The 25,948-nt window shown below is 39.3% G+C and overlaps 1 long non-coding RNA gene and 1 pseudogene across 3 annotated transcripts in view; both read right to left on the bottom strand.

The window, feature by feature from the left end:
• The window catches only part of LOC118526302 (uncharacterized), a 278,642-nt gene that overhangs the window by 146,005 nt on the left and 106,689 nt on the right, over positions 1 to 25,948 (bottom strand). The gene's annotated exons all lie outside the window — the stretch shown is intronic.
• On the bottom strand, positions 20,417 to 20,813 carry LOC118526287 (large ribosomal subunit protein eL34 pseudogene; annotated as a pseudogene).

Below are 25,948 nucleotides of genomic sequence, written 5' to 3' on the forward strand. Positions count from 1 at the left end.
GAAGCAAGGGCAAAAATGAACTATTGGGACTTCATCAAGATAAAAAGCTTTTGCACAGCAAAAGAAACAGTCAACAAAACCAAAAGACAACCGACAGAATGGGAGAAGATATTTGCAAATGACATATCAGATAAAGGGCTAGTATCCAAAATCTATAAAGAACTTATCAAACTCAACACCCAAAGAACAAATAATCCAGTCAAGAAATGGGCAGAAGACATGAACAGACATTTTTCCAAAGAAGACATCCAAATGGCCAACAGACACATGAAAAAGTGCTCAACATCGCTTGGCATCAGGGAAATCCAAATCAAAACCTCAATGAGATACCACCTCACACCAGTCAGAATGGCTAAAATCAACAAGTCAGGAAACGACAGATGTTGGCGGGGATGCGGAGAAAGGGGAACCCTCCTACACTGTTGGTGGGAATGCAAGCTGGTGCAGCCACTCTGGAACACAGTATGGAGGTTCCTCAAAAAGTTGAAAATAGAGCTACCATACGATCCAGCAATTGCACTACTGGGCATTTACCCCAAAGATACAAAAGTAGGGATCAGAAAGGGTACGTGCACCCCGATGTTTATAGCAGCAATGTCCACAATAGCCAAACTGTGGAAAGAGCCAAGATGTCCATCGACAGATGAATGGATAAAGAAGATGTGGTATATATACACAATGGAATATTATGCAGCCATCAAAAGGAATGAGATCTTGCCATTTGCATCGACGTGCTTGGAACTGGAGGGTATTATGCTGAGCGAAATAAATCAAACAGAGAAAGACATGTATCATATGACCTCACTGATATGAGGAATTCTTAATCTCAGGAAACAAAGTGAGGGTTGCTGGAGTGGGAGGTGGGGTGGGAGGGATGGGGTGACTGGGTGATAGACACTGGGGAGGGTATGTGCTCTGGTAAGCGCTGTGAATTGTGCAAGACTATTGAATCTCAGATCTGTACCTATGAAACAAATAATGCAATATATGTTAAGAAAAAATAAAAAGAAGAAAATAGCAGGAGGGGAAGAATGAAGGGGGGGAAATCTGAGGGGTAGACGAACCACGAGAGACGATGGACTCTGAAAAACAAACTGAGGGTTATAGAGGGGAGGGGGGTGGGAGGATGGGTTAGCCTGGTGATGGGTATTAAAGAGGGCATGTTCTGCGTGGAGCACTGGGTGTTATGCACAAACAATGAATCATGGAACACTATATCTAAAACTAATGATGTAATGTATGGGGATTAACATAACAATAAAAAAATTTAAAAAAAAAAAGAAAAGGAAGTAAAACATTCCCAGAGACCTTTACAAATTCAGATAAATTTTTCTGGGGCCTTTGGTTATTTAGTTTGTGAAGAGCTGTTTTCACAATCCAGAGCAGTGATATATGAATACAATGGCATACCCACAGTAACCTGGGAAGGCTTTGGGCAGATGACCTAGCTGAGGAGGAGCCAGCACTTGTATCCAAGTTTCTATTTGCTAAAGATAGAAATAGTTGAAGAGGGAGGGTCCTGCAGGGACATTTTAAGCAATGCTAAGGAGATAAAAATGACAAGAGCCAGATTAAACCAGATTAAACCAGATGAGAATAGCAGGTGGGGCTTCAAGGGGTGCCAGGGCCAAGAAAAAAGAATGTCCTCAATCACAGGGCATGCGGTCAAAGGGACACCCTGGGGTGGCCTGTTGGTCAGCCTTCAGTGTCCCATGGAAAAAGCATGGGTTGCTCCAAGGCACTGAGCAGATCTGCCTCCCCTAGGGATACTTGCCCAGTAGTCCATTGAGTGACCCACATTTTTTTTTTTAATTTTCCCAGAAGGAGTGAACATAGCAGTGCACTAACAACTTGAAAACCAGCCTAGATGACTGGCATCATGGGAGTCGACCAGCCTGTTTTGTGGAGGACATCCAACTCTGAACTGAGATTTCCTTGCTTCCCACTGGGTCAATCCAATGTGATGCCCATGCCCTGCACCTCCCATGGGTAAAAAATAAAGAATTAAAATAATTTGAAAAATCTGTCTCTGAGCATAAGTGTGTCAAGAATTAGGAGAGTGCCTGGTGTTTTGGCTCACTTTATCCTCAAGACATCCTATGAGGGACATAACATTCCTTTTGCCTATAGATAAGAAAACCAAGGTACAAAGGGGTTACGTAATCTGCCCCAACATGTCAATATTTTTTTAAAAATCCTATATAGCTCTAGAATCCAGATGCTTAAATGCTAAGCTGTACTCTCTCTCAATGTGATGATATACAGAAAGCGCTTTGACAGTGCCCGCCATATAGAAATTCAATAAATATTGGCACTATTATTATTCTCCTTTTATATACAGACATTTATATTCCAGCTAAAAAGTATCAGCGAAGATTATCAGTTGACTAAAAAATTATTTAAAATAACAGTTTATTAGGGAATCCTGGGTGGCTCAGTCAGTTAAGCATCCGACTCTTGATTTCAGCTCAGGTCATGATCTCAGGGTGGTGGGGTTGAGCCCCACGTTGGGCAACCTGCTCAGTGGGAGTCTGCCTGAGATTCTCTCTCTCTCCCTCTCCCTCTGCCCCTCCCCTGTGCATGCTCACTCTCTCTCTCAAATAAATAAATCTTTAAAAAAAAAAAAAAACAGTTTATTAAAGTATATTCCCCGGGAACTTTTACTAGGGTTAGGTAATATCTGTGGTAGCCAGTCACCAAAATGGACCCCGATGGTCCCTGCCTCCTAATATTCACATCCTTGCCTTAGTCTCCTTCCACACTGTATCAGGATTGACCTGTATGATCAATAGAATAAGGAGGAAGTGAAGAATGTCACTCCTGAGGCTAGGTTATAAAAGACATTGTAGCTTTTGACTTTCTCTCTCTTAGATCCCTCAATCTGGGATAGGTACAGACCATGTCATGAGTAGCCCTATGAAGACACCCCCATGGCAGAGAACTGAGGCCTTCTGCCAGTAGCTATTTTGAAAGTGGATTCTCCCCAGTCAAGCCTTCAGATGACAGCAACCCTGGCCAACATCATGACGGCAACTTCATGAGAGAACTTGAGCCAGAACCACAAGCTAAGCCTCTCCAGGTTTTTGCTGTTAGAAACTACGTGAGATAATAACTATGTGAGATAAGGGGTAATTGTTATACAGCAATACATAACTAATACGTTACCTCCTCTAGAAACCTTTTATTGACCACCGGTGTTTTGTACCCTCTCTACCTAGTCTGACTCACATGTTTTCATCTCAGCCTTCCCTTCTGGACAATGAGCTCAAGGACAGGAACTAATACTGTCCCTGGTCTTTGGATTCCCAGGTTTTAGCATAATGCTGTAATTGATATGGACTTCAATAAGTACATATTATTGGACTGAACTATCTCCACTTAACTATATGTCTTTTTTTTTTAATATCTGTAGTTCAGATTTTTCATGAATTCAGGTACTTCTTGCCATTTAAACTAGTATTTGGCTATTAAAGTTAATACTAAATTTGTACTATCCAGGATCTTAAACATGTCTTTTTTTATTTATGCAGTAGAATTGTATCAACTTTTAACAGAAAAGGTTAAAGCAGTGTTTATGGTAGCAACATTCCTGTGCTTTCAAAGCCATTGTGCCATTAGCCCAGAATATTTCTTTTTTCTAAGTAATATCAAGTAACTGGAAATAAAAACAGCTCATCAATGGAAAAGGTAAAATAATTTCCTAGAAAATATTGCCTGAGTTGGAGATTAAATTGAGAGTTAGGACTAAACTGGAGGTTGAATTTTTAAATTCATATTTAATTCACAGAATATAACTTTATTGTTATTAAAGATATCAGTTCAATCTATGGTTTATTATGTACTCTGATCCTGTGAAGAGCAAATTCATCATTTTTTCTTAAAATGTAATATAAAATTTTAGTGATCATAACATTTCTTATTTTGCATTTGTAAAATAAGAAATGCCTTAAAGACATATGAACTTCTTAAGTAAATGGAAAGCAGTCCACGTCAATGCATCCTCCATCATGGTCATTACCAAGAATTCACCACTTCTAGGAGGTTCTATCCTCAGGGAACTAACAAAGGCCTACCTCATCATTTCAAAGTTGTCCTCTATCCTTGTCGCAAAATATGCTAAAATCCAACAAAGATGTCTCCAGATGAAGAGAAGTTTCTCAGCTCTGAGTGATCTGAGGTTCATCTCTGTGCATTGACAACAATACACATTCAAAGGTGTGTTTGGGAGGAAGGGGGAAGAAGGTGGGGATCTTGGCACAGAATAGTAATGCAACAATGATGAAGTTTTAGAATCCCACACAAATAACATCCTCAAGTTTATATCCTGTTGCAGTCTGGCTTGGAGGAAATATTTAAAATAAAATAGATGAATACTCAACATCAGTGCAGTAAGTTCAAGAATGAAGAGTGAGAATAGAAACTATCTATCTCATGTATACAGCTTGGAAACTGAGGACTGAGGACTGGAACTATGTAACCCTCCTCCTCCCCCAAACACAGACACAGACACACACACACACACACACAGACACACACACACACCTTACTTTTTTTTTTTTTTTAAGAGAGGTGGAGAGGCAGAGAGGCAGAGGGAGAGGGAGAGAGAGAATCTTAAGGAGGCTCCAAGGCTCCACACCCAGCGCAGAGCTTGACGCGGGGCTTAATCTCACAACACTGAGATCATGACCTGAGTTGAAATCAAGAGTTGGATGCTTAACCAACTAAGCCACCCAGGTGCCCCACACACCCCTTACTTTCTACAATACATTAACAGAATTTTAATTCTGTTACTCCATTGTCTTCATTATCATGCCTTTACTAATCCAGGAGATTTTTGTCCAGGCAGATAACTTAATTGTTCATTACAGGAACTTCCCAAAAAGACCCTTCACTTCTTCATAAGAAGCATCAAGAGATAGTTAACACCCTAAAGATCCTCAAATCCCTCAACTCAAAATCCTTGTCATGTTGTTTATAATCCAGAATTGTTGTATCATTATCCTTACCCAACCAAGCCCCCTCATTGGAAGACAACTTTAAACCAAACTTTCAATTTGTAATAAAATCTAACCTTGCTTTTTCCCCTAGGAGACATTACCCAAACTCTGTCTAGGTGGTCATCTTTCTTACTGCAATAAACACGGCTTTGTCATGTCAACAGATTGTGTCCATGATATTTGGAGAGCCAGCACTTGACAAGAGCTTAGTATGGGTCTAGCAGTAAACTAAAAGGGTTGGACACTAACGTATGGCCTTTAACCTATTTTCCCTCTAGGAATCAGTAGCCCCCAGGGTTTAAATAGTTCCGTATCTGGACTTTTACATTTCTGCCTATCCCAGCATTTGCCACAGTATGTTCTGAGAGATGTTAAGAGATACTACTTTCCTTTAAAAGAAAAATGTTTCCGTGGCCAAACAATTTGAGAACTGCTGAGTTAAGGATAAAATCCATTATTTCTTTACTGCAGGACTTCTCAGGGCCTTTAGTATACTACTCAGTATCAAAAACATCCAAGAGGGGCGCCTGGGTGGCTCAGATGGTTAAGCGTCTGCCTTCAGCCCAGGTCATGATCCCAGGGTCCTGGGATCGAGCCCCACATCGGGCTCCTGGCTCAGCGGGGAGCCTGCTTCTCCCTCTCCCTCTGCCTCTCTCCCTGCTCATGTTCTCTCTCTCTCTCTCTGTCTCTTTGTCTCAAATGAATAAATAGAATCTTTAAAAAAAAAAAAAATCTGAGAGGGAATTATTAATATACAGCCAAAACATATTTGAATGCTTTATCCTAAAGCAGCTCACTAAATTCTCACTGGATACCATAGGGATGATGGACAATTTTATCTAACCTTTCACCCTGTCTTTTATCCACAGACCATGACAAGACAATATGGACAAAAAGTAAAATAAATGAGTACAGCTGTCTTAGAGCTCAGCATCAGCTCCAGAATGATTTCAGGGCTGCCTTGAGCTGTGTAATGAAGATGATGAAGGAAATGGATCAGCCTGAGTCCCACCAGCCTGAGGTCTCTGTATCCTGAGCCATACTTAGGTGGTTCCAGCCCTCCCCGTGAAACGGAATGCTAGCTGTCCAACATCCTGCTGGGAGTTCCTCAAGGCTTGCCCACACTTACGAGTGCCAGACATCAACTGGCTAAATCTTCCAAGTTGCTGATCCTTGCTCAAAGGAAGCCTCCCCTGGCATAGACTCCTTAAAGGGAGGAGGCATCTGGCATACACTGCTTCACTAACAGCTAAAATCCTCATGCTGGTATCTTTATTTTGCTGTGCCTTCGACTGAGATCTCCACTGAAAGGACATTCTTTCAGTCAGCACCTCCAGCTCTGACTTCCCTGTTTTGGGTTGAGGAGGGGAAATTGATTGACACTTACTGTGCATTTTCTATGTGCCTGTCATGACATTTGGCCCTTTACATTCTTCATCTCATGTAAGTGACACAACCACAAAAAATTATGAGTGCCTGTTTATATCACATTTATAGCACAAAGCTGCCGTGACTGTTTTACTTATTTTCAGTAACAGTGCTCACAGCAACCCCAGGTGATAGAAAATTATTGCCCCCACTTTCTAGGTGAAGGAACTGAGGGATTCAAAGGTGAAGCAGTTTGTCTAAGGTGGTCAGTGGCAGGGCCAGAGTTGAACACAGTTCGTATATCTGACACTACCATTATCCTCCATATCTGCCCTACTAGATGAGAAAACCCAAACTCAAAGAAGTTAAGTGTCTCACTCAAAAGCACACAGGAAGTGGCAGAACTGGGACCAGAATCCCTGTCCTCCTACAAGTCCTTGTTTTCCCTCTAAACCAACAGTTCCTAAAGCATGGTCCCCAGACCAGCGCATCAGTGTCAGTTGAGAATTTGTAGAAATGTAAGCTCTTGGGCCCCACCCCAGACCCACTGAATCTGAAACTCTGCTGTGGGGCCCAACAATCTCTGTTGTAGGAAGGCCTCCGGATGATTGTGATGCAGACTAAGGTTTGGGAAGCCCTGCTTTGCACCATGCTACCTTCTATAGAGCATTGAAGCTTGAGATCACTTTCAAGGGCTGGAAGGACTATGCTGTCCAGTGGTTAGAGGCTCTGAGAAGTTAAGAGAACCAGCAGGCACCACCAACTGCCTTGCTAGGAGAGAACTTGGATTAGAGCCAGCATATTTCATTTGCTTGTCAATAGCCAGGCCAGTGGTTGCTCTTTTTCCCCTTAACTATTCATGGAGAAGGAAAAGAATAGTCTGTGGTCCAGTCTGTGGTCAAGAGGAAGACAGGTCCTCTCCTTGGCCATCCTTGACCCTGCCATTCATTTCTCAGATACAGAGATTCTCTCAATGCATTTCAGTTCAATGTTTTGCCACTTTTGCCTGCCTGCTCTGTCTCTTCCTACTTGTAACCCTTCTAGTCCTTAAGCCCCTTCCTCTTTGGGAAGAAATACTTCTGTGGCAATATGGTCAGCTGATGTGCTGCCCTCCTGATAGGTACATGGTGCAATGAAAAAATTCTTATAATTCTTGAGGCCCTCCCTTCTGATGGTGAAAGGGAAGGTTGGGAGCCCCCCACTACCCAGCCGGGCCCAGGGCGGGTGCTGGTGGGAGTCAGGCAGCGAGACGGGTGGTTGTCTAGGGGAGGGAAATAGTAGGAGAAAAAAGAAGAAAAAGGGCAAAGAAAAATTCTTATAATTCTGAAATCAAACTTTTTTTTTCCCTTTTTTGCTCCCAGGGTCAATTCAGTAGCTACACATTCATGCTTTCATCACCCATTGCATCTCTGAAATATTTAAGATCCCAGCTTTCCCCTGAATCAAACTGTTGTCAAGAGGTTCAGTGTATGTACAGGAGACAGAGTAATGAAGTGATGTTTACAGAGGAAAAAAGGAAGTTAAGGAATCTTTGATGGTTCGAGGTGGGAGCTTGAAAGGCCTTTGACGCAAGACAAAGAATTTGTGGCCAATAGCTGTACCACAGGGGAAAGGGAGAGAGCCACAGATATGAGAGGAAGAATCTAAGCTGGCTCTGAGGTGCTTATTTGCAGTCAGGGATCAAATGCATACTACTTTTAAAAAGCATTGTCCTTCCTTCACACAAATTAATGTGAGATCATTGAGTTTCTTTAGGCCACACATCCAGTGGCCTACATGGAATGCTCTATTTTCATTTCCAGGCTAAGGATGGAGCCTCCTGTGGGAGAACATGCTATATAGTGACTAGAGTTGCAAGGAGGAGAATGTGCAAGAGCTAACCATTTCTGTTCTTGCCTCTTGATTGTTTCCAGGGATCTCTCGGTCTGTTGGTTTGTTTTGTGCTTGATTTGGAATCTTGGTTTTTATTGGCCCACACTGAAACCAGTTAGTACCAGAAAGGGCACCACATTAAGAATCAGCAAGCCTGACCTGATTAATCAAAAAAAGAGTATGTGCAGTGTTGAGCATGGACATTAGACTCAGGGAGAACACTCCCCGGCTGTGAGTCTCTAGATCCCGGTGGGTTGTACTGAGGGTTAAATGAGAAAATGAATGTAACTGTGGCCTGACTGTTAGCTATGATTGTTCAATTCACACTCACTGGGAGTTTAGTGGGGGCCTGGCCCTGTGCTGGCAGGCCCCACAAGGTCCAGAGGTGCTCTCTGTGGGGGTAGGCCTGGTTTGCACCATCACCAGCCCTATCCCTCAACTTGTCCCAGTGAATTTGGATAATCTCTATAAGCCCCTAAACCTCTGTATCTTCTCATCTAAAGAAATACATGTTTTCTGGGGGGTCATGGGGAACAAGTGAAGGAGATCCCCTGAAAGTTTCAAACTGCTATGCCAGGCTAACAAAAGATAGCACCAAACTGTATTATGTGAGTAGAATACTTACTTTTTAACTTCTGATATTAATACTGGTTGAACTTTTACTGCTATGGTATAATAGAAAGAACCTTTGAATCGGTAATTAGGCCTGAATTTAGGTCCTGGTTCTGCAATTCTGTCACTTATTAGCTGTGCACCTTTGAGCTAGTCATTTAACTTCCCTGGGCCTCAGTTTCCTTATCTAAGAATTAGGCTAACCTTCTCTACCCCACATGTTGTTGAGGAGAGACAGAACGGCTTCTCCCTCTCCTTCTGGAAGATCTGCACCCTTCTTATCACCTAGAAACTACAATCTGGTTTCCTCTCATCACCCTAAGATTGCTGCCCACAAGTGTCCATTTTGGTGTGGGCATATTGTAGGAATAATAATTATAATAAAATTCATCATTTATTGGACACTTAACGCATGCTAAGGACTTTACATGTATCATAGCAAATAGTCCTTACAACTCTGCAAAGTAGAAATTACCCTTCTCAGTTTGGAGACGGGCTCACAGAAGTAATCGTGTGGAAGCCATATAACTAATAACCTGAGATTCTTACCCACACCTAAGTCAACACACTTAATTACTGTTATTATCACTGTTCTCTTCTTTTGCACACTCCTTGGATGAAGAGTGAAGATCCCAAATCCTGACTCCTAAATCTTCATATTAAACCACATGGAAAATGTCTACCACACAATTTAAATTATAATCTGCTTTCCCACCCTCAGGCTTCCAAAATAACGGCTGTTATAAAAAACTTGATGTAATGTAATCTCAACCTTAAGAGTTATAAAAAGTCTCCATCATAAATGACAGATAATGTTTCTAGAATGAAATCTATTTTGGTTAGTTCTAAGGTTTTTGAAAATATTTGACGTATAATATGCAACACACACACACACAGAGTCCTTAAAGCTTTTTTTTTTTTTTCCACAAAAGCCACAGAGAAAAATTTTCCCAGGACCCAAGCTCAGGATATTCTTGATACCAGATGCCTCCACAAGCTGGGCTGCTGTCAGTGGGACAGAGAAGCTGCCAAGAAGCCAGGCCATTTCCATTCCACATTTGGTCTGAGGCCAGAGTGTTGTCTTTCAGCTTTTAGAAAGACCTCCCAGGGTGGGGTGGACCCAGCAATGACCATATGTGACCATCATGGCCCGCAGGGTAGAGAAAAAAGGTAAAAGCCTTTTAAATGGCTAAGATCTCATCTGCAAAAGCTGGAAAACTCTTTTTCCAATGCAAAAACAGAACCAGTCTAAACTAATCTTTACTTGAGGAGGTAGGGAGTCCTAGATCAATGGTCCAAGCCATGTTAATCAATTTCTGAGGAGGACCCTGTCCTAATGCTGTGGGCCTCATACAGCAAGTTCCGTCCTACAAGATTGGTCACAGTATGTTTATTTTGCATTATTCCCAAGTGAATCCCAAGGAATGTTATGATTAGCTTGGTAAAACTCCATGCCATGGAGGCACATGCACGTGCATGCCACACTGACACAGTATTGATCTAGAACACTGAAAAAGGAATATGTTGAAACAATATGAAAGGAGAGGCTATTTAATGTCTTTTGCTTTACTATATTTTACATCTATAGGCTTTTGTAAAAGGATATCCTTGGCCTCTATTATGGCATGGGGGTGGAGGCAGTAGAAAGGGAAATGCCTAAAGTCATTGAAAGTCCCTAGTCCACTCATTCAACAACTATTTAGGGTGGGCCCACCACATACCAGGTAAGGTGCCATGTGCTACAGATACAAGTGCCCAAGAGCAGGCATCACTCATACCCTCTTGAAACTTGGTATCCAGTGGAGGAGTCAGTCAACAATCAAATAACTGCATACATATATGAAAAACTGAAGCTGTGACAAGTGCTAAGAAGGAGTGGTCACAGTCTTTTAAGAAGTTAAGAAAATCTGACTTAGAGAGGTCAGTGAAGGTTTCCCTGAGAAAGCACTGCTTCCATTGAGATCTAAAGGATGAGTAGACATTAGCAGACAAAGCAATAGGAGTGAGAGGCAAAGTCTTGGCCAAGGGAATAGCAGACGCAAAGAGTTTGTGTTGAAAGGAAGCCATCTTGGTGGGAAAACAGAAGAGATCTGACCTAAGTGTCACCAGAAGGCTCACCCGTCCCTAAACACCTCTGCCCTCTGATGTCTAAATCCCACCATTATTAAGGCATGCTTTGGGTTAAGAGTGTTTTCCCTTTGAAGTGCTCTTTTATGCTCAGAAGAATAAACGATTAAGGCAAGTGAATGCTTTTATCTGATCGATTTTCTTCCTAACAGCACAGGTCATGGCCACAAGTCCTTGAGATTTGTTCAGGGGTTTGGATAGGTGGTGTTAAAATACAAACACACACACACACACACACATTTTATGACACTTTGCTGGATGGTGCTAGCAATCAGGAATTTAATGAGGGAAATTTCTATGAAACTAAAGAAAAGCAAAGATTGTTAGAAACCCAGTTTCTGAGTCCAGAGGGGCAGCCAGCCAAGATTTTTAGGCTTGAGCTTGAAGCATCTTTAGAAAGTGGAGTGAGGCTGGCAGTGCCCATCTGATTAGTTTTCCTGGTTTGGAGCTTGAATGTCTCTGGTCATGCCATCAGGTGCTCCAGTGAACTTTCTGAATGGTGCACATAGCAGAAGGCATGAAGGTTGCCCAGACATAATCTGTGGTCTTTTTTTTTTTTTTTTTTTAGTTTATATCAAGTCATCCAGCTTCAGCTTACAGGACTTCAGGAAAAGGGCAGGTTTTTTTTCTTTATTTTAGTTTTTATTTTAATTCCAGAAAAGGGCAGTCTTAATTCCAAACCAGAAGAAAGAAAAAATTAGAAACTTTAATTTGGAGAGTTGTAACCAGATAATAGAGCAAACTAAAAGAATTCAGGACTTAGCAAGGATTGGCAAAATGTGCAAGACAGAGCCCACAAGGGTGCACTATAGTTTTCCACTGAAACAAAAAAAACAAATTCTTTCTATAGTCACTCCCATTTCTCCATTTCAACGATAATCAAAGGAAGACTAATTTGTTTGTGAAGTAAGTCTGATCATTATTCTTGGCCTGATCATTTATATAAGTGCAACAAGAGCTTGCATAGGCCCATATTTGAGTATGCTGTGCTGGAACTTTTCATTAGAAATTCTAGATTGGACTTTTAAAAGCCTCTCAAGGCTAGGAGCCAAGCCAAGAATTCACTACCATATTTTGCCTGCACTACCTACTGATTTGGGTGAATTCCTCTCTTTTCAGTATCCCCCAAATATCCTAAGATTCCTAGGTCTGCCAAGAAGTGACCTTCCTTACTCACCTGTAAGGTGGGGAATGCTGTAAGCCAGATACAGGTCAGCTTTTCTAAGGGGGTGGGGAGGCTTATAAGCACCAGCTCCTTAAAATCAACCTTAGTTCCTTAAAACTGTCAGGTCATATCTGATTTGATGCACATCATTCTCAAATATGATATTCCAGTCAATACCTTGTTAATATAACCGATGTTTCTAATTGTGTCTTATTACAAGAAAAGATTCTTATAGAACTTATGAAAATAACTATATTGCCATGAAAATAAGAATGCTAAGAGTTTCCACATTCTGGAGGGATCAAGTAGAGAGAAAGATAAATGTTTCAATACTGTTTACAAAACTGTAATACTGCAAATTTCTAAGAATTTCACACTATTTTTGGAATATCTATATTAGTAACATATATCCATACACATATAACCTAAGAAGATTTATCATCACTTCTTATTTAACAATGCTTCCCATGGGTGCCTGAGTGGCTCAGTTGGTTAAGTGACTGCCTTTGGCTCAGGTCATGATCCTGGAGTCCCCGGATCGAGTCCCGCATCGGGCTCCCTGCTCAGCGGGGAGTCTGCTTCTCCCTCTGACCCTCCCCCCTCTCATGCTCTCTCGCTCTCATTCTCTCTCTCAAATAAATAAATAAAATCTTCGGAAAAAAAAAAAACAATGCTTCCCACATAATTTAACATATCACATATTTCTAATTAGCTTAATATCTCTCTTTTACAAAGTGAGACAGAAATCCTTTGAGATTTTCCAGGAGTGCTCCGGACAATCTCAAAGTTAGTCTGAAGTAAAAAAGATTCCATTTAGAATTTGATTTTGGAAAATTGTCAAAAATGTCGAGAAGGGCAAGTGCTGTGATGAGCACTGGGTGTTATACGTAACTAATGAATCACTGAACACTACATCAAGAACTAATTATGTACTATACAGTGGCTAACTGAACATAATTAAAAAAAAAGTCAAAAAGTTTGAACACTTCACTACATAGGCTCACAAGTCACTGTGAAACAATATTTAGTTATCCATTTAACCAAAGTGACAATTAAAAGATCTCACAAATACAGAAAATTACATAGTTGTAAAAAAAAAAACAAATCATAGCTTTTTTAATATTAAGAATACTTGGTTTTCTTAAGTAATCAAAGACCTGATAAAGACAACATGAAGCATGGGAAATTATTTTAGGACACAAAATGCTGATTGCCCAGGCAGATTATTTAAAACATAAGGAAAGATACTTTTTTACAGTGTTTTATTAAGAGCAGACCAATAATCTAAGAAAACTTTGTTTTTTTTGTTTTGTTTTGGGTCTTTTTTTGTTTTTTTTAAAGATTTTATTTATTTGTCAGAGAGAGAGAGAGAGAGAATGAGCAGGGTGGGGCAGCAGGCAGGGGGAGAAGCAGGCTCCCCACTGAGCAGGGAGCCTGATGCGGAACTCGATCCCAGGACCCTGGGATCATGACCTCAGCCAAAGGCAGACGCTTAACCAACTGAGACACCTAGGCATCCCTAGGAAAACTTTAACAGAGAGAGAACCAAGTTCTAATTTTGTGTCAGTATACTAGTTAGTAATATAAAGGCTAATTTTTTTTTTTAACCCATGTAAATAAATCCATCCAATCTTGGCAAGCTTGACCACCCACGAAAAGAATTCCTTTTCCAAGATTCCTTTTCCAAAAACCTTCTTAAAAAAAAATTTTTTTTTATTCATTCAGTTTTTGTCCTACTCTTTCTTATTTCTAAGTCTGGAAAATTAGTCATTCTACTTTAGAAGAAAATTTCTCTTTTTCCTTTAACAAAAACACATACTTCATATTTTCACTTATCAAAAACACATCTTACTTTCCTTGCACAGAGTTGCTTTTTTCTTTACTTTTATTATTTCTAGTAGATTCATTTACACAATATGGATTAGAATTTTTAACCATTAGTAACCCTAGTTTTCAGTGAAAACCAGGAATCAGGCAGTTGTGAACTATCACATACTATCATTCTGTAGCAAATTTATGAATACATCATTTCATAATTGTCTAGAGGCATATCTTAGAGTATAATTTTTCATGTTTATTAACAGACTCAAATATATTTAGCTTCTCTATCGTGTATAAAAACAAGATTCCAAAAGTAGATAAACTTATGTTTGGCAATTAACGTTTCAATGTTTTATCTTTCTTGAAATGATCTAGATATTCAATGAATATCCATCATTTAACTGAGTATAGCGCTAAGGTTTAAAGTTATCAAGGGCGCCTGGGTGGCTCAGTTGTTAAGTGTCTGCCTTCGGCTCAGGTCATGATCCCAGGGTCCTGGGATCGAGCCCCTCATCCAGCTCCCTGCTCCGCGGGAAGCCTGCTTCTTCCTCTCCCATTCCCCCTGTTTGTGTTCCTTCTCTCGTTGTGTCTCTCTCTGTCAAATAAATAAATAAAATCCTAAAAAAAAAAAAATTGCAACTTTTTTTTTTTTTAATTCCAGCATAGGGGCGCCTGAGTAGCTCAGTTGGTTGAGTGTCAGACTCTTGATTTTGGCTCAGGTCATGATTTCAGGGTTGTGAGATCAAGCCCCACTTCAGGCTCTGAGCTCAGCCGAGAGTCTGCTTGAGATTATCTCTCTCCCTCCCCCTCTGCTCCTCCCCCACCACTCCCCTCATGCTCATGCTTTCTCTCTCTTTCACAAATAAATTTAAAAATCTTTTTTAAAAATTCCAGTATAGTTAACATAGTGTTATATTAGTTTCAGGTGTACAATATAGTGATTCAACACTTCCATACCATACCAGGTGCTCATCAGCAAGTTCACTCCTTAATCCCCATCACCTGTTTCACCCATCCCCTCACCCATCTCCCCTCTGGTAACCATCAGTTTGTTCTCTACAGTGAAGAGTCTGTTTCTTGGTTTGTCTCTCTCAATCTCTTTTTTTCCTTCACTCATTTGTTTTGTTTCTTAAATTCCACATGAGTGAAATCATATAGTATTTGTTTCTCTCTTATTTCACTTAGCATTATACTCTCTAGTTCCAACCATGTCATTGCAAATGGCAAGATTTCATTCCTTTTATGGCTGAGTAATATTCTATTGTATATATATACACACCACATCTTCTTTATCCATTCATCTATCAATGGACACTTGGACTGCTTTCATAATGTGGTTATTGTAAATAATGCTGCTGTAAACATAAGGATGCATGTATCCCTTTGAATTAGTGTTTTTATATTTTTTGGGTAAATACTCGCAAGTGCAATTTCTGGATCGTAGGATAGTTCTATTTTTAATTTTTTAAGGAACCCATACTGTTTTCCACAGTGGCTACAACAGTTTGCATTCCCACCAACAGTGCAAGAGGGTTCCTTTTTTTCCACATCCTCACTTGTTTCTTGTGTTTTTTATTTTAGCCACTCTGACAGGTGTGAGGTGATATCTCATTATGGTTTTGATTTGCATTTCCATGCTGATGAGTAATGTAGAGCATCTTTTCACGTGTCTGCTGGCCATCTGGATGTCTTGCTTGGAGAAATGTCTGTTTATGTCTTCTGCTTATTTTTTAATTGGATTATTTGTTTTGGGGGTGTTGAGTTGTATCAGTTCTTTATATATTTTATTTTTTTTTAAAGATTTTATTTATTTGACAGAGAGAGACACAGTGAGAGAGGGAACACAAGCAGGGGGAGTGGGAGAGGGAGAAGCAGGTTTCCCGCCAAGCAGGGAGCCTGATGCCGGGCTCGATCCCAGGCTGGGATCATGACCTGAGCCGAAGGCAGACACGTAACAACTGAGCCACCCAGGTGCCCCTCTTTATATATTTTAGATACCAACCCTTTATCAGATATGTCATTTGCAAATATCTTCTCCCATCCCATAGGTTGCCTTTTAGTTTTGTTGATTGCTTCCTTTGCTGTGCAGAAACTTTTTATTTTGATGTAGTCTCAATAATTTATTTTTGCTTTTATTTCCCCTGCCTCAGGAGACAGATCTAGAAAAATGTTGCTATGGTCAATGTTAGAGAAATTACCGCCTGTGCTCTCTGCCAGGATTGTTACGGTTTCAGGTCTCACATTTAGGTCTTTAATCCATTTTCAGTCTATTTTTGTGTATGGTGTAAGAAAATAGTCCAGTTTCATTTTTTGCATGTAGCTGTCCAGTTTTCCCAACACCATTTATTGAAGAGATTGTCTTTTTCTCATTGGATATTCTTTCCTGCTTTATCAAAGATTAGCTGACCATATAATTGGGTTTATTTCTGGGTTTTCTATTCTGTTCTATTGATCTGATTTATGTGTCTATTTTTGTGCCAGTACCATAATGTTTTGATTACTACAGCTTTGTAATATAACTTGAAGTGTGGGATTGTGATACCTCCAGTTTTGTTCTTTTTCAAAATTGCTTTGGCTATTTGGGGTCTTTTGTGGTTCCATACAAATTTTAGGATTGTTTGTTCTAGTGCTGTGAAAAATGTCATTGGTATTTTGATAGGGATTGCATTAAATCTGTAGATAGCTTTGGGTAGTACTACACACATTTTAACAATATTTGTTCTCCCAATCCATAAGCATGGCATGTCTTTCCATTTCTTTGTGTCATCTTCAATTTCTTTCATCAATGTTTTATAGTTTTCAGAATACAAGTCTTTCTCCTCTTTGGTTAGGTTTATTCCCAGGTATCTTATTATTTTGGGTGCAATTATAAATGGGATTTTTTTCTTAATTTCTCTTTCTGCTGCTTCATTTTTAGTGTATAGAAATGCAACAGATTTCTGCACATTGATTTTGTATCCTGCAACTTTACTTAATTCATGTATCATTTATTTCTGTTCTAATCTTTATTATTTCCTTCCTTCTGCTGCTTTGGGATTTTGTTTGTTGTTCTTTTTCTAGCTCCTTTAGGTGTAAGGTTAGGTTGTTTGAGATTTTTCTTCCTTCTTGAGGTAGGCCTGTATTGCTATAAGCCTCCCTCTTAGAACAGCTTTTGCTGTATCCCAAAGGTTCTGGACCACTGTGTTTCCATTTTCATTTGTTTCCACATACTTTTTGATTTCTTTTTTTGATTTCTTGATTTACCCATTCATTGTTTAGTAGCACCATTATTTAACCTCCACACATGTATGGTCTTTCCAGATTTTTTCTTGTGGTTGGTTTCTAGTTTCATAGCATTGTGGTCAGAAATGCAATCTTTCTGAATTTGTTGAGGCTTGTTTTGTGGCTTAATATGTGATCTATCCTGGAGAATGTTTCTGTGTACACTTGAAACGAATGTGTAGGGGTGCCTGGGTCGCTCAGTCAGTTAAGCATCTGACTCTATTTTGGCTCAGGTCATGATCTAAGAGTCCTGGGATTGTGCACTGGGTGGGTTCTGTGCTCAGCGGGGAGTCTGCTTAAGGATTCTCTCACTTCCTCTGCCCTTCCCCCTCCCCCTCTCTCTTTCTCTCTCTCCCTCAAATAAATAAATAAATAAAATATTTTTTAAAAAAGAAAGAAAGAAAAGAATGTGTAGTCTGCTGTTTTAGGATGCAATGTTCTGAATATATCTGTTAAATCTATGATTCAGTGTGTCATTCAAAGACAGTTTTCTTGTCGATTTTCTGTTTGGATGATTTGTCCATCAATGTAAGTGGGGTGTTAAATTCTCCTACTATTATTGTATTACTATCAATTAGTTTCTTTGTGTTTGTTATTAACTGTTTTATGACCTGGGTACTCCCATGTTGGATGCATAAATACTTAAAATTGTTATGTCTTCTTGTTGGATTGCCCCCTTTATTATTATACAGTGTTCTTTGTCTCTTTTTAGAGTCTTTGTTTTAAAGTCGATTTTTTCCATTGTAAGTATTGATAATCTGGCTTTCTTTTGACATCCACTTGCATGATAAATGTTTCGCCATCCCCTCACTTTCAATCTGCAGGTGTCTTTAGGTCTGAAATGAGTATCTTATAGGCAGCATACAGATGGTGCCTACCCACTAGTATTTTTTTGGTGGAGTCTTTCAGGTTTTCTATATATAGTATCATACATATACTATCCACTCTGTCACCCTATATCTTTTGATTGGAGTGTTTAGTCCACTTACATTCAAATTAATTATTGATAGATATGAATTTATTGCCATTTTGTTATTTGTTTTGTGGTTGTTTTTGTAGCTTTTCTCTGGTCCTTTCTTCTCTTGCTCTCTTTCATGGTTTTCTGGTTTTCTTTAGTTTTATACTTGGATTTCTTTCTCTTTATTCTTTGCATATCTATTAGTGGTTTTTGGTTTGTGGTTACCATTAGGTTTCTATATAACATCTTCAATTTTCGCAAATATTTTTAAGTAGACACAAAGCATAATTATTGTTGAAAAGTCCATTTATAAACTTGTATCCCATTTACCTCTATTTAATTCACTTGTTCTTATAACTATGCTTGAATTGTTCATGAAAATTTCATGAGATATTAAACAAAAGCTAACCATCATCTTAAGCTACTTTTCTTGTTGGCAAATCAGGTACGTTACAAAAAAATCATGAAAGCAAAGAACCTAAAAGTTAAATATTTGGTTTTTCCCTCCTTTTTTTTTTAATTGCCATGCTTTACATGCATCAAGCAATTTATTTTTTAATTTTATTTTTTTATGTTATGTTAGTCACCATACATTACATCATTAGTTTTTGATGCAGTGTTCCATGATTCATTGTTTGCGTGTAACACCCAGTGCTCCATGCAATACATGCCCTCCTTAATACCCAACACCAGGCTAACCCATCCCCCCCCCCCAAAGCCCTCAGTTTCTCAGAGTCCATAATCTCTCATGGTTCGTCTCCCCCTCTGATTCTGTGCCCCCTGCATTTTTCCCTTCTTACTATCTTTTTTTTTTTTTACCATACAATGTATTATTTGTTTCAGAGGTACAGTCTGTCATTCATCAGTCTTACAAAATTCACAGCACTCACCATAGCACATACCCTCCCCAATGTCCATCACCCAGCCACCCCATCCCTCCCACCCCCCACCACTCCAGCAGCCCTCAGTTTATTTCCTGAGATTAAGAGTCTGTTATGGTTTGCCTCCCTCTCTGGTTTCACCTTGTTTCATTTTTTTTCCTCCCTTCCCCTATGATCCTCTGTCTTGTTTCTCAAATTCCTCATATCAGTGAGATCATATGATACTTGTCTTTCTCTTACTGACTTACTTCGCTTAGCATAATACCCTCTAGTTCTATCCATGTCATTGCAAATGGCAAGATTTCAGTTTTTTTGATGGCTGCATAATATTCCATTGTATATATATACCACATCTTCTTTATCCATTCATCTGTCGATGGACATCTTGGCTCTTTCCATAGCTTGGCTATTGTGGACATTGCTGTTATAAACATTGGGGTGCACGTACTCCTTCAGATCACTACATTTGTATCTTTGGGGTAAATACCCAGTAGTGCAATTGCTGGGTCATAGGGTAGCTCTATTTCAACTTTTTGAGGAACCTCCATACTGTTTTCCAGAGTGGCTGCACCAGCTTGCATTCCCACCAACAATGTAGGAGGGTTCCCCTTTCTGGGCATCCTCGCCAACATCTGTCATTTCCTGACGTGTTAATTTTAGCTATTCTGACTGGTGTGAGGTGGTATCTCATTGAGGTTTTGATTTGGATTTCCCTGATGCCAAGCGATGTTGAGTACTTTTTCATGTGTCTTTGGCCATTTGGATGTCTTTGGAAAATTGTCTGTTCATGTCTTCTGCCCATTTCTTGACTGGATTATTTGTTCTTTGGGTGTTGAGTTTGATAAGTTCTTTATAGATTTTGAATACTAGCCCTTTATCTGATATGTCAATTTGTAAATATCTTCTCCCATTCTCTCGGTTGTCTTTTGGTTTTGTTGTCTGTTTCCATTGCTGCACAAAAGCTTTTTATCTTGATGAAGTCCCAATAGTTCATTTTTGCCCTTGCTTCCCTTGCCTTTGGCGATGTGTCTAGGAACAAGCTGCTATGGCTGAGGTCGCGGAGGTTACTGCCTGTGTTCCCCTCTAGGATTTTGATGGACTCCTGTCTCACATTTAGGTCTTTCAACCATTTTGAGTCTATTTTTGTGTGTGGTATAAGGAAATGGTCCAGTTTCATTCTTCTACATGTGGCTGTCCAATTTTCCAAACACCATTTGTTGACGAGACTGTCTTTTTTTCCATTGGACGTTCTTTCCCGCTTTGTCGAAGATTAGTTGACCATAGAGTTGAGGTCCATTTCTGGGCTCTTGATTCTGTTCCATTGATCTATGTGTCTGTTGTTTTTCTTTTCCCCAAGCCTTCTGATTTTTTTTATTACTCAAAAAAGCTTCATTTTTTTATTTAGCTTTCTGACTCTGTGCTTGGTCCTTCAACACTTTCACAACGATTTTCTGCTCCTCGATAAGGAAAGCATGCTTGATCCTGTCACGAACACACTGAGCACACATGGAACCACCATAGGCCCTGCTGATGTGTTTTTTCGTTTTGGACAACATCATAAGGACTTCAGGTCTCACAGCACGAACTCCTCGAAGTCAGCCTGGGCACACACCACATGCAGATTTTGGTGCTTTCCCAACCTTCTTGGTATAAAGGTAAACGATTCTATTACCAGGGGTTCAGGACAGCCTAGTTTTGTTAGACGCTGTATTATAGGACAGCCTACAATGGTAGGTCAAACACTGGACCATTCTGAATGCCTATAGACTCCGTCCCCAGAAGAGTTATGTGTCTGTTTTTGTGCCAGTACCATACTGTCTTGATGAGTACAGCTTTGTAATAGAGCTTGAAATCCAGAATTGTGATGCCACCAGCTTTGCTTTTCTTTTAAAACATTCCTCTGGCTATTCGGGGTATTTTCTGGTTCCATTCAAATTTTAGGATTACTTGTTCCATTTCTTTGAAAAAAGTTGATGGTATTTTGATAGGGATTGCATTAAATGTGTGGATTGCTCTAGGTAGCATAGACATTTTCACAATATTTGTTCTTCCAATCCATGAGCATGGAACGTTTTTCCATTTCTTTGTGTCTTCCTCAATTTCTTTCATGAGTATTCTATAGTTTATCAAGTACAGATTCTTTGCCTCTTTGGTTAGATTTATTCCTAGGTATGTTATGGTTTCGGGTGCACTTGTAAATGGGATTGATTCCTTAATTTCTCTTTCTTCTGTCTTGTTGTTGGTGTATAGAAATGCCACTGATTTCTGTGCATTGATTTTATATCCTGCCACTTTACTGAATTCCTGTATGAGTTTTAGCAGTTTTGGGGTGGAGTCTTTTGGGATTTCCACATAAAGTATCATCTCATCTGCAAAGAGTGAGAGTTTGACTACTTCTTTGCTGATTCAGATGCCTTTTATTTCTTTTTGTTGTCTGATTGCTGAGGCTAGGACTTCTAGTACTATGTTGAAAGCAGTGGTGATAGTGGACATCCCTGCCGCGTTCCTGACCTTAGGGGAAAAGATCTCAGTTCTTCCCCATTGAGAATGATATTCACTGTAGGTTTTTCATAGATGGCTTTTATGATATTGAGGTATGTACCCTCTATCCCTACACTCTGAAGAATTTTGACCAAGAAAGGATGCTATACTTTGTCAAATCCTTTTTCTGCATCTATTGAGAGGATCATATGGTTCTTGTTCTTTCTTTTATTAATGTATTGTATCACACTGATTGATTTGCAGATGTTGAACCAACCTTGCAGCCCAGGAATAAATCCCACTTGGTCATGGTGAATAATCCTTTTAATGTACTATTGGATCCTATTGGCTAGTATTTTGGTGAGAATTTTTGCATCCATGTTCATCAGGGATATTGGTCTATAATTGTCCTTTTTGATGGGGTCTTTGTCTGGTTTTGAGATCAAGGTAATTTTGGCCTCATAAAATGAGTTTGGAAGTTTTCCTTCTATTTCTATTTTTTGGAACAGTTTCAGAAGAATAGGTATTAATTCTTCTTTAAATGTTTGGTAGAATTCCCCTGGGAAGCCATCTGGCCCTGGGCTCTTGTTTGTTGGGTATTTTTGATGACTGCTTCAATTTCCTTACTGGTTACAGGTCTGTTCAGGTTTTCTATTTCTTCCTGGTTCAGTTTTGGTAGTTTATACATCTCTAGAAATGCATCCATTTCTTCCAGATTGTCTAATTTGCTGGCTTATAGTTGCTCATAATATGTTCTTATACTTGTTTGTATTTCTTTGGTGTTGGTTGTGATCTCTCCTCTTTCATTCATGATTTTATTTATTTGGGTCATTTCTCTTTTCTTTTTGATAAGTCTGGCCAGGGGTTTATCATCTTATTAATCCTTTCAAAGAACCAGCTCCTAGTTTCGTTGATCTGTTCTACTGTTCTTTGGGTTTCTATTTCATTGATTTCTGCTCTGATCTTTATTATTTCTCTTCTCCTGCTGGCTCTAGGCTTTATTTGCTGTTCTTTCTCCAGCTCCTTTAGGTGTAGGGTTAGGTTGTGTATTTGAGACCTTTCTTGTTTCTTGAGAAAAGCTTGTATTGCTATATACTTTCCTCTTAGGACTGCCTTTGCTGCATCACAAAGATTTTGAACAGTTGTGTTTTCATGTTCATTGGTTTCCATGAATTTTTTAAATTCTTCTTTAATTTCCTGGTTGACCCATTCATTCTTTAGTAGGATGCTCTTTAGCCTCCATGTATTTGAGTTCTTTCTGACTTTCCTCTTGTGATTGAGTTCTAGTTTCAAAGCATTGTGGTCTGAAAATATGCAGGGAATGATCCCAATCTTTTGGTACTGGTTGAGACCTGATTTGTGACCTAGGATGTGATCGATTCTGGAGAATGTTCCATGGGCACTAGAGAAGAATCTGTATTCTGTTGCTTTGGGATGGAATGTTCTGAATATATCTGTGAAGTCCATTTGGTCCAGTGTGTCATTTAAAGCCTTTATGTCCTTGCTGATCTTTTCTTAGATGATCTGTCCATTTCAGTGAGAGGGATGTTAAAGTCCCCTACTATTACTGTATTGTTGTCAATGTGTTTCTTTGATTTTGTTATTAATTGGCTTATATAATTGGCTCCTCCCATGTTAGGGGCATAGTTATTTACAATTGTTAGATCTTCTTGTTGGATAGACCCTTTAAGTAGGATATAGTGTCCTTCCTCATCTCTTATTACAGTCTTTGGTTTAAAATCTAATTTGTCTGATGTAAGGATTGCCACCCCAGCTTTCTTTTGATGTCCATTAGCATGGTAAATGGTTTTCCACCCCCTCACTTTCAATCTGGAGGTGTCTTTGGGTCTAAAATGAGTCTCTTGCAGACAGCATATCGATGGGTCTTGTTTTTTTATCCAATCTGATACCCTGTGTCTTTTGATTGGGGCGTTTAACCCATTTACATTCAGGGGAAGTCTTGAAAGATACGAATTTGGTGCCATTGTATTGCCTGTAAGGTAACTGTTACTGTGTATTGTCTCTATTCCTTTCTGGTCTATGTTACTTTTAGGCTCTCTCTTTGCTTAGAGGACCCCTTTCAATATTTCTTGTAGGGCTGGGCTGGTTTGGTGTTTGCAAATTCTTTTAGTTTTTGTTTGTCCTGGAAGCTTTTTATCTCTCCTTCTATTTTCAATGACAGCCTAGCTGGATATAGTATTCTTGGCTGCATATTTTTCTCGTTTAGTTCTCTGAATATATCCTGCCAGTCCTTTCTGGCCTGCCAGGTCTCTGTGGATAGGTCTGCTGCCAATCTAATGTTTCTACCATTGTAGGTTACAGACCTCTTGTCCCGAGCTGCTTTCAGAATTTTCTCTTTGTCTCTGAGACTTGTAAGTTTTACTATTAGATGTCGGGGTGTTGACCTATTTTTATTGATTTTGAGGGGGGTTGTCTGTGCCTCCTGGATTTTGATGCCTGTTTCCTCCCCCAAATTAGGGAAGTTCTCCACTATAATTTGCTCCAGTATACCTTCTGCCCCTCTCTCTCTTTCTTCTTCTTCTGGGATCCCAATTATTCTAATGTTGTTTCATCTTATGGTATCACTTATCTCTCAAATTCTGCCCTCGTGATCCAGTAGTTATCTCTCTTTTTCTCAGCTTCTTTATTTTCCATCATTTTGTCTTCTATATCACTAATTCTCTCTTCTGACTCATTTATCCAGGCAGTTAGAGCCTCCATTTTTGATTGCACCTCATTAATAGCCTTTTTGATTTCGACTTGGTTAGATTTTAGTTCTTTTATTTCTCCAGAAAGGGATTCTCTAGTATCTTCTATGCTTTTTCAAGCCCAGCTAGTATCTTCATAATCATCATTCTGAACTCTAGTTCCAACATCTTACTAATGTCCATATTGATTAGGTCCCTGGCTGTCGGTATTGCCTCTTGTTCTTTTTCTTGAGGTGAGTTTTTCCATCTTTTCATTTTGTCCAGAGGAGAATAGATGAATGAGAGAACAAAATGCTAACAGGGTAACAATGACCCCAGAAAAATATACACTTCCAGAAAGTGGTCACTTTTCTGTTCATAGAATTGCTGCTATTCTTTTCTTCGATCTCCTGTTGAGTTTGTAGGTGTTCTGAATGGTTTGATAACTATCTAGCTGAATTCCTGGGACCGGATGAAATTTAGGGGCGCCTGGGTGTCTCAGTCGTTAAGCGTCTGCCTTCAGCTCAGTTCATGATCCCGGGGTCCTGGGATCGAGCCCTGTGTCGGGCTCCCTGCTCTGCAGGAGGCCTGCTTCTCCCTCTCCCACCCACCCTGCTTGTGTTCCTGCTCTCGCTGTCTCTCTCTCTGTCAAATAAAGAAATAAAATCTTTTATATGAAAACAATGGATCGTGGATCACCACATCAAAAACTAATGATGTATTGTATGGTGACTAAAATAACATAATAAAAAATCATAATAATAAATAAAGAAAAGAAAAGAAATTTAGGTCTCCTACTCCTCCACCATCTTACTCCTCCTCTCTCAAGCAATTTTTTTATTTTTTTTTAATTTTTTAAGATTTTATTTATTTATTGGACAAAAAGAGACAGCAAGAGAGGGAACACAAGCAGGGGGAAGTGGGAGAGGGAGAAGCAGGCTTCCCACTGAGTGGGGAGCCTGATGCGGGACTCGAACCCAGGACCCTGGGATCATGACCCGATCCAAAGGCAGACACTTAACAACTGAGCCACCCAGGCGCCCCTATTTTTATTTTACATTTTGTTCTTAGGCTGAATTCACACTTTTATAATTTTAAACATATAGCAGAGATAATAAAAGCTTGTTTGACTAGTAAATCTAGGTAGGAAAAATTGTATATCCACATTATAATTAATCCTGAGAACTCTGAGGACATACCTATTTTATTTTACCAATAGTTTTTTAAGTAGCTTTATTTACCAAAGAATATCCCAGATCATGCAAACTTAAATACACACACATCAATTAATTTCTTTATTTCTGAGAGTTTTAGGACAATTTAATTTATGTAAGTGCCCACTTATCTCTAAATCAATTAGAGTAGAACTCATTCGAGGGATTTTTATAAATTAATTTGATAATTCCACCTGGAGATACAAAAATATCACTTGTGTATAACATACAGACATATATACACACATACATAAACATATAGACAAATACAGATTTTTTTTGGCTTTCATTCTAAAATTTTTAGTCATAAGTTAATAAAACATAGTAATACAAACTCACTGGTTTATCTCTACTTTATGTTTTTATCTCCATTGTGTTCCTAGCAAATGGGACAAATTAATGTTACCTGCATGCCAATATTTGTGGAGAAGACTTTTAAATTTTTCTTTTGCCGTGATATGTGATCTGATGGAGTCTATGTACTAAAGTTTAGGCCAGTGACTG

Source organism: Halichoerus grypus, chromosome 6 (genome assembly GCF_964656455.1).
Source record: "Halichoerus grypus chromosome 6, mHalGry1.hap1.1, whole genome shotgun sequence".
Taxonomy (NCBI): domain Eukaryota; kingdom Metazoa; phylum Chordata; class Mammalia; order Carnivora; family Phocidae; genus Halichoerus; species Halichoerus grypus.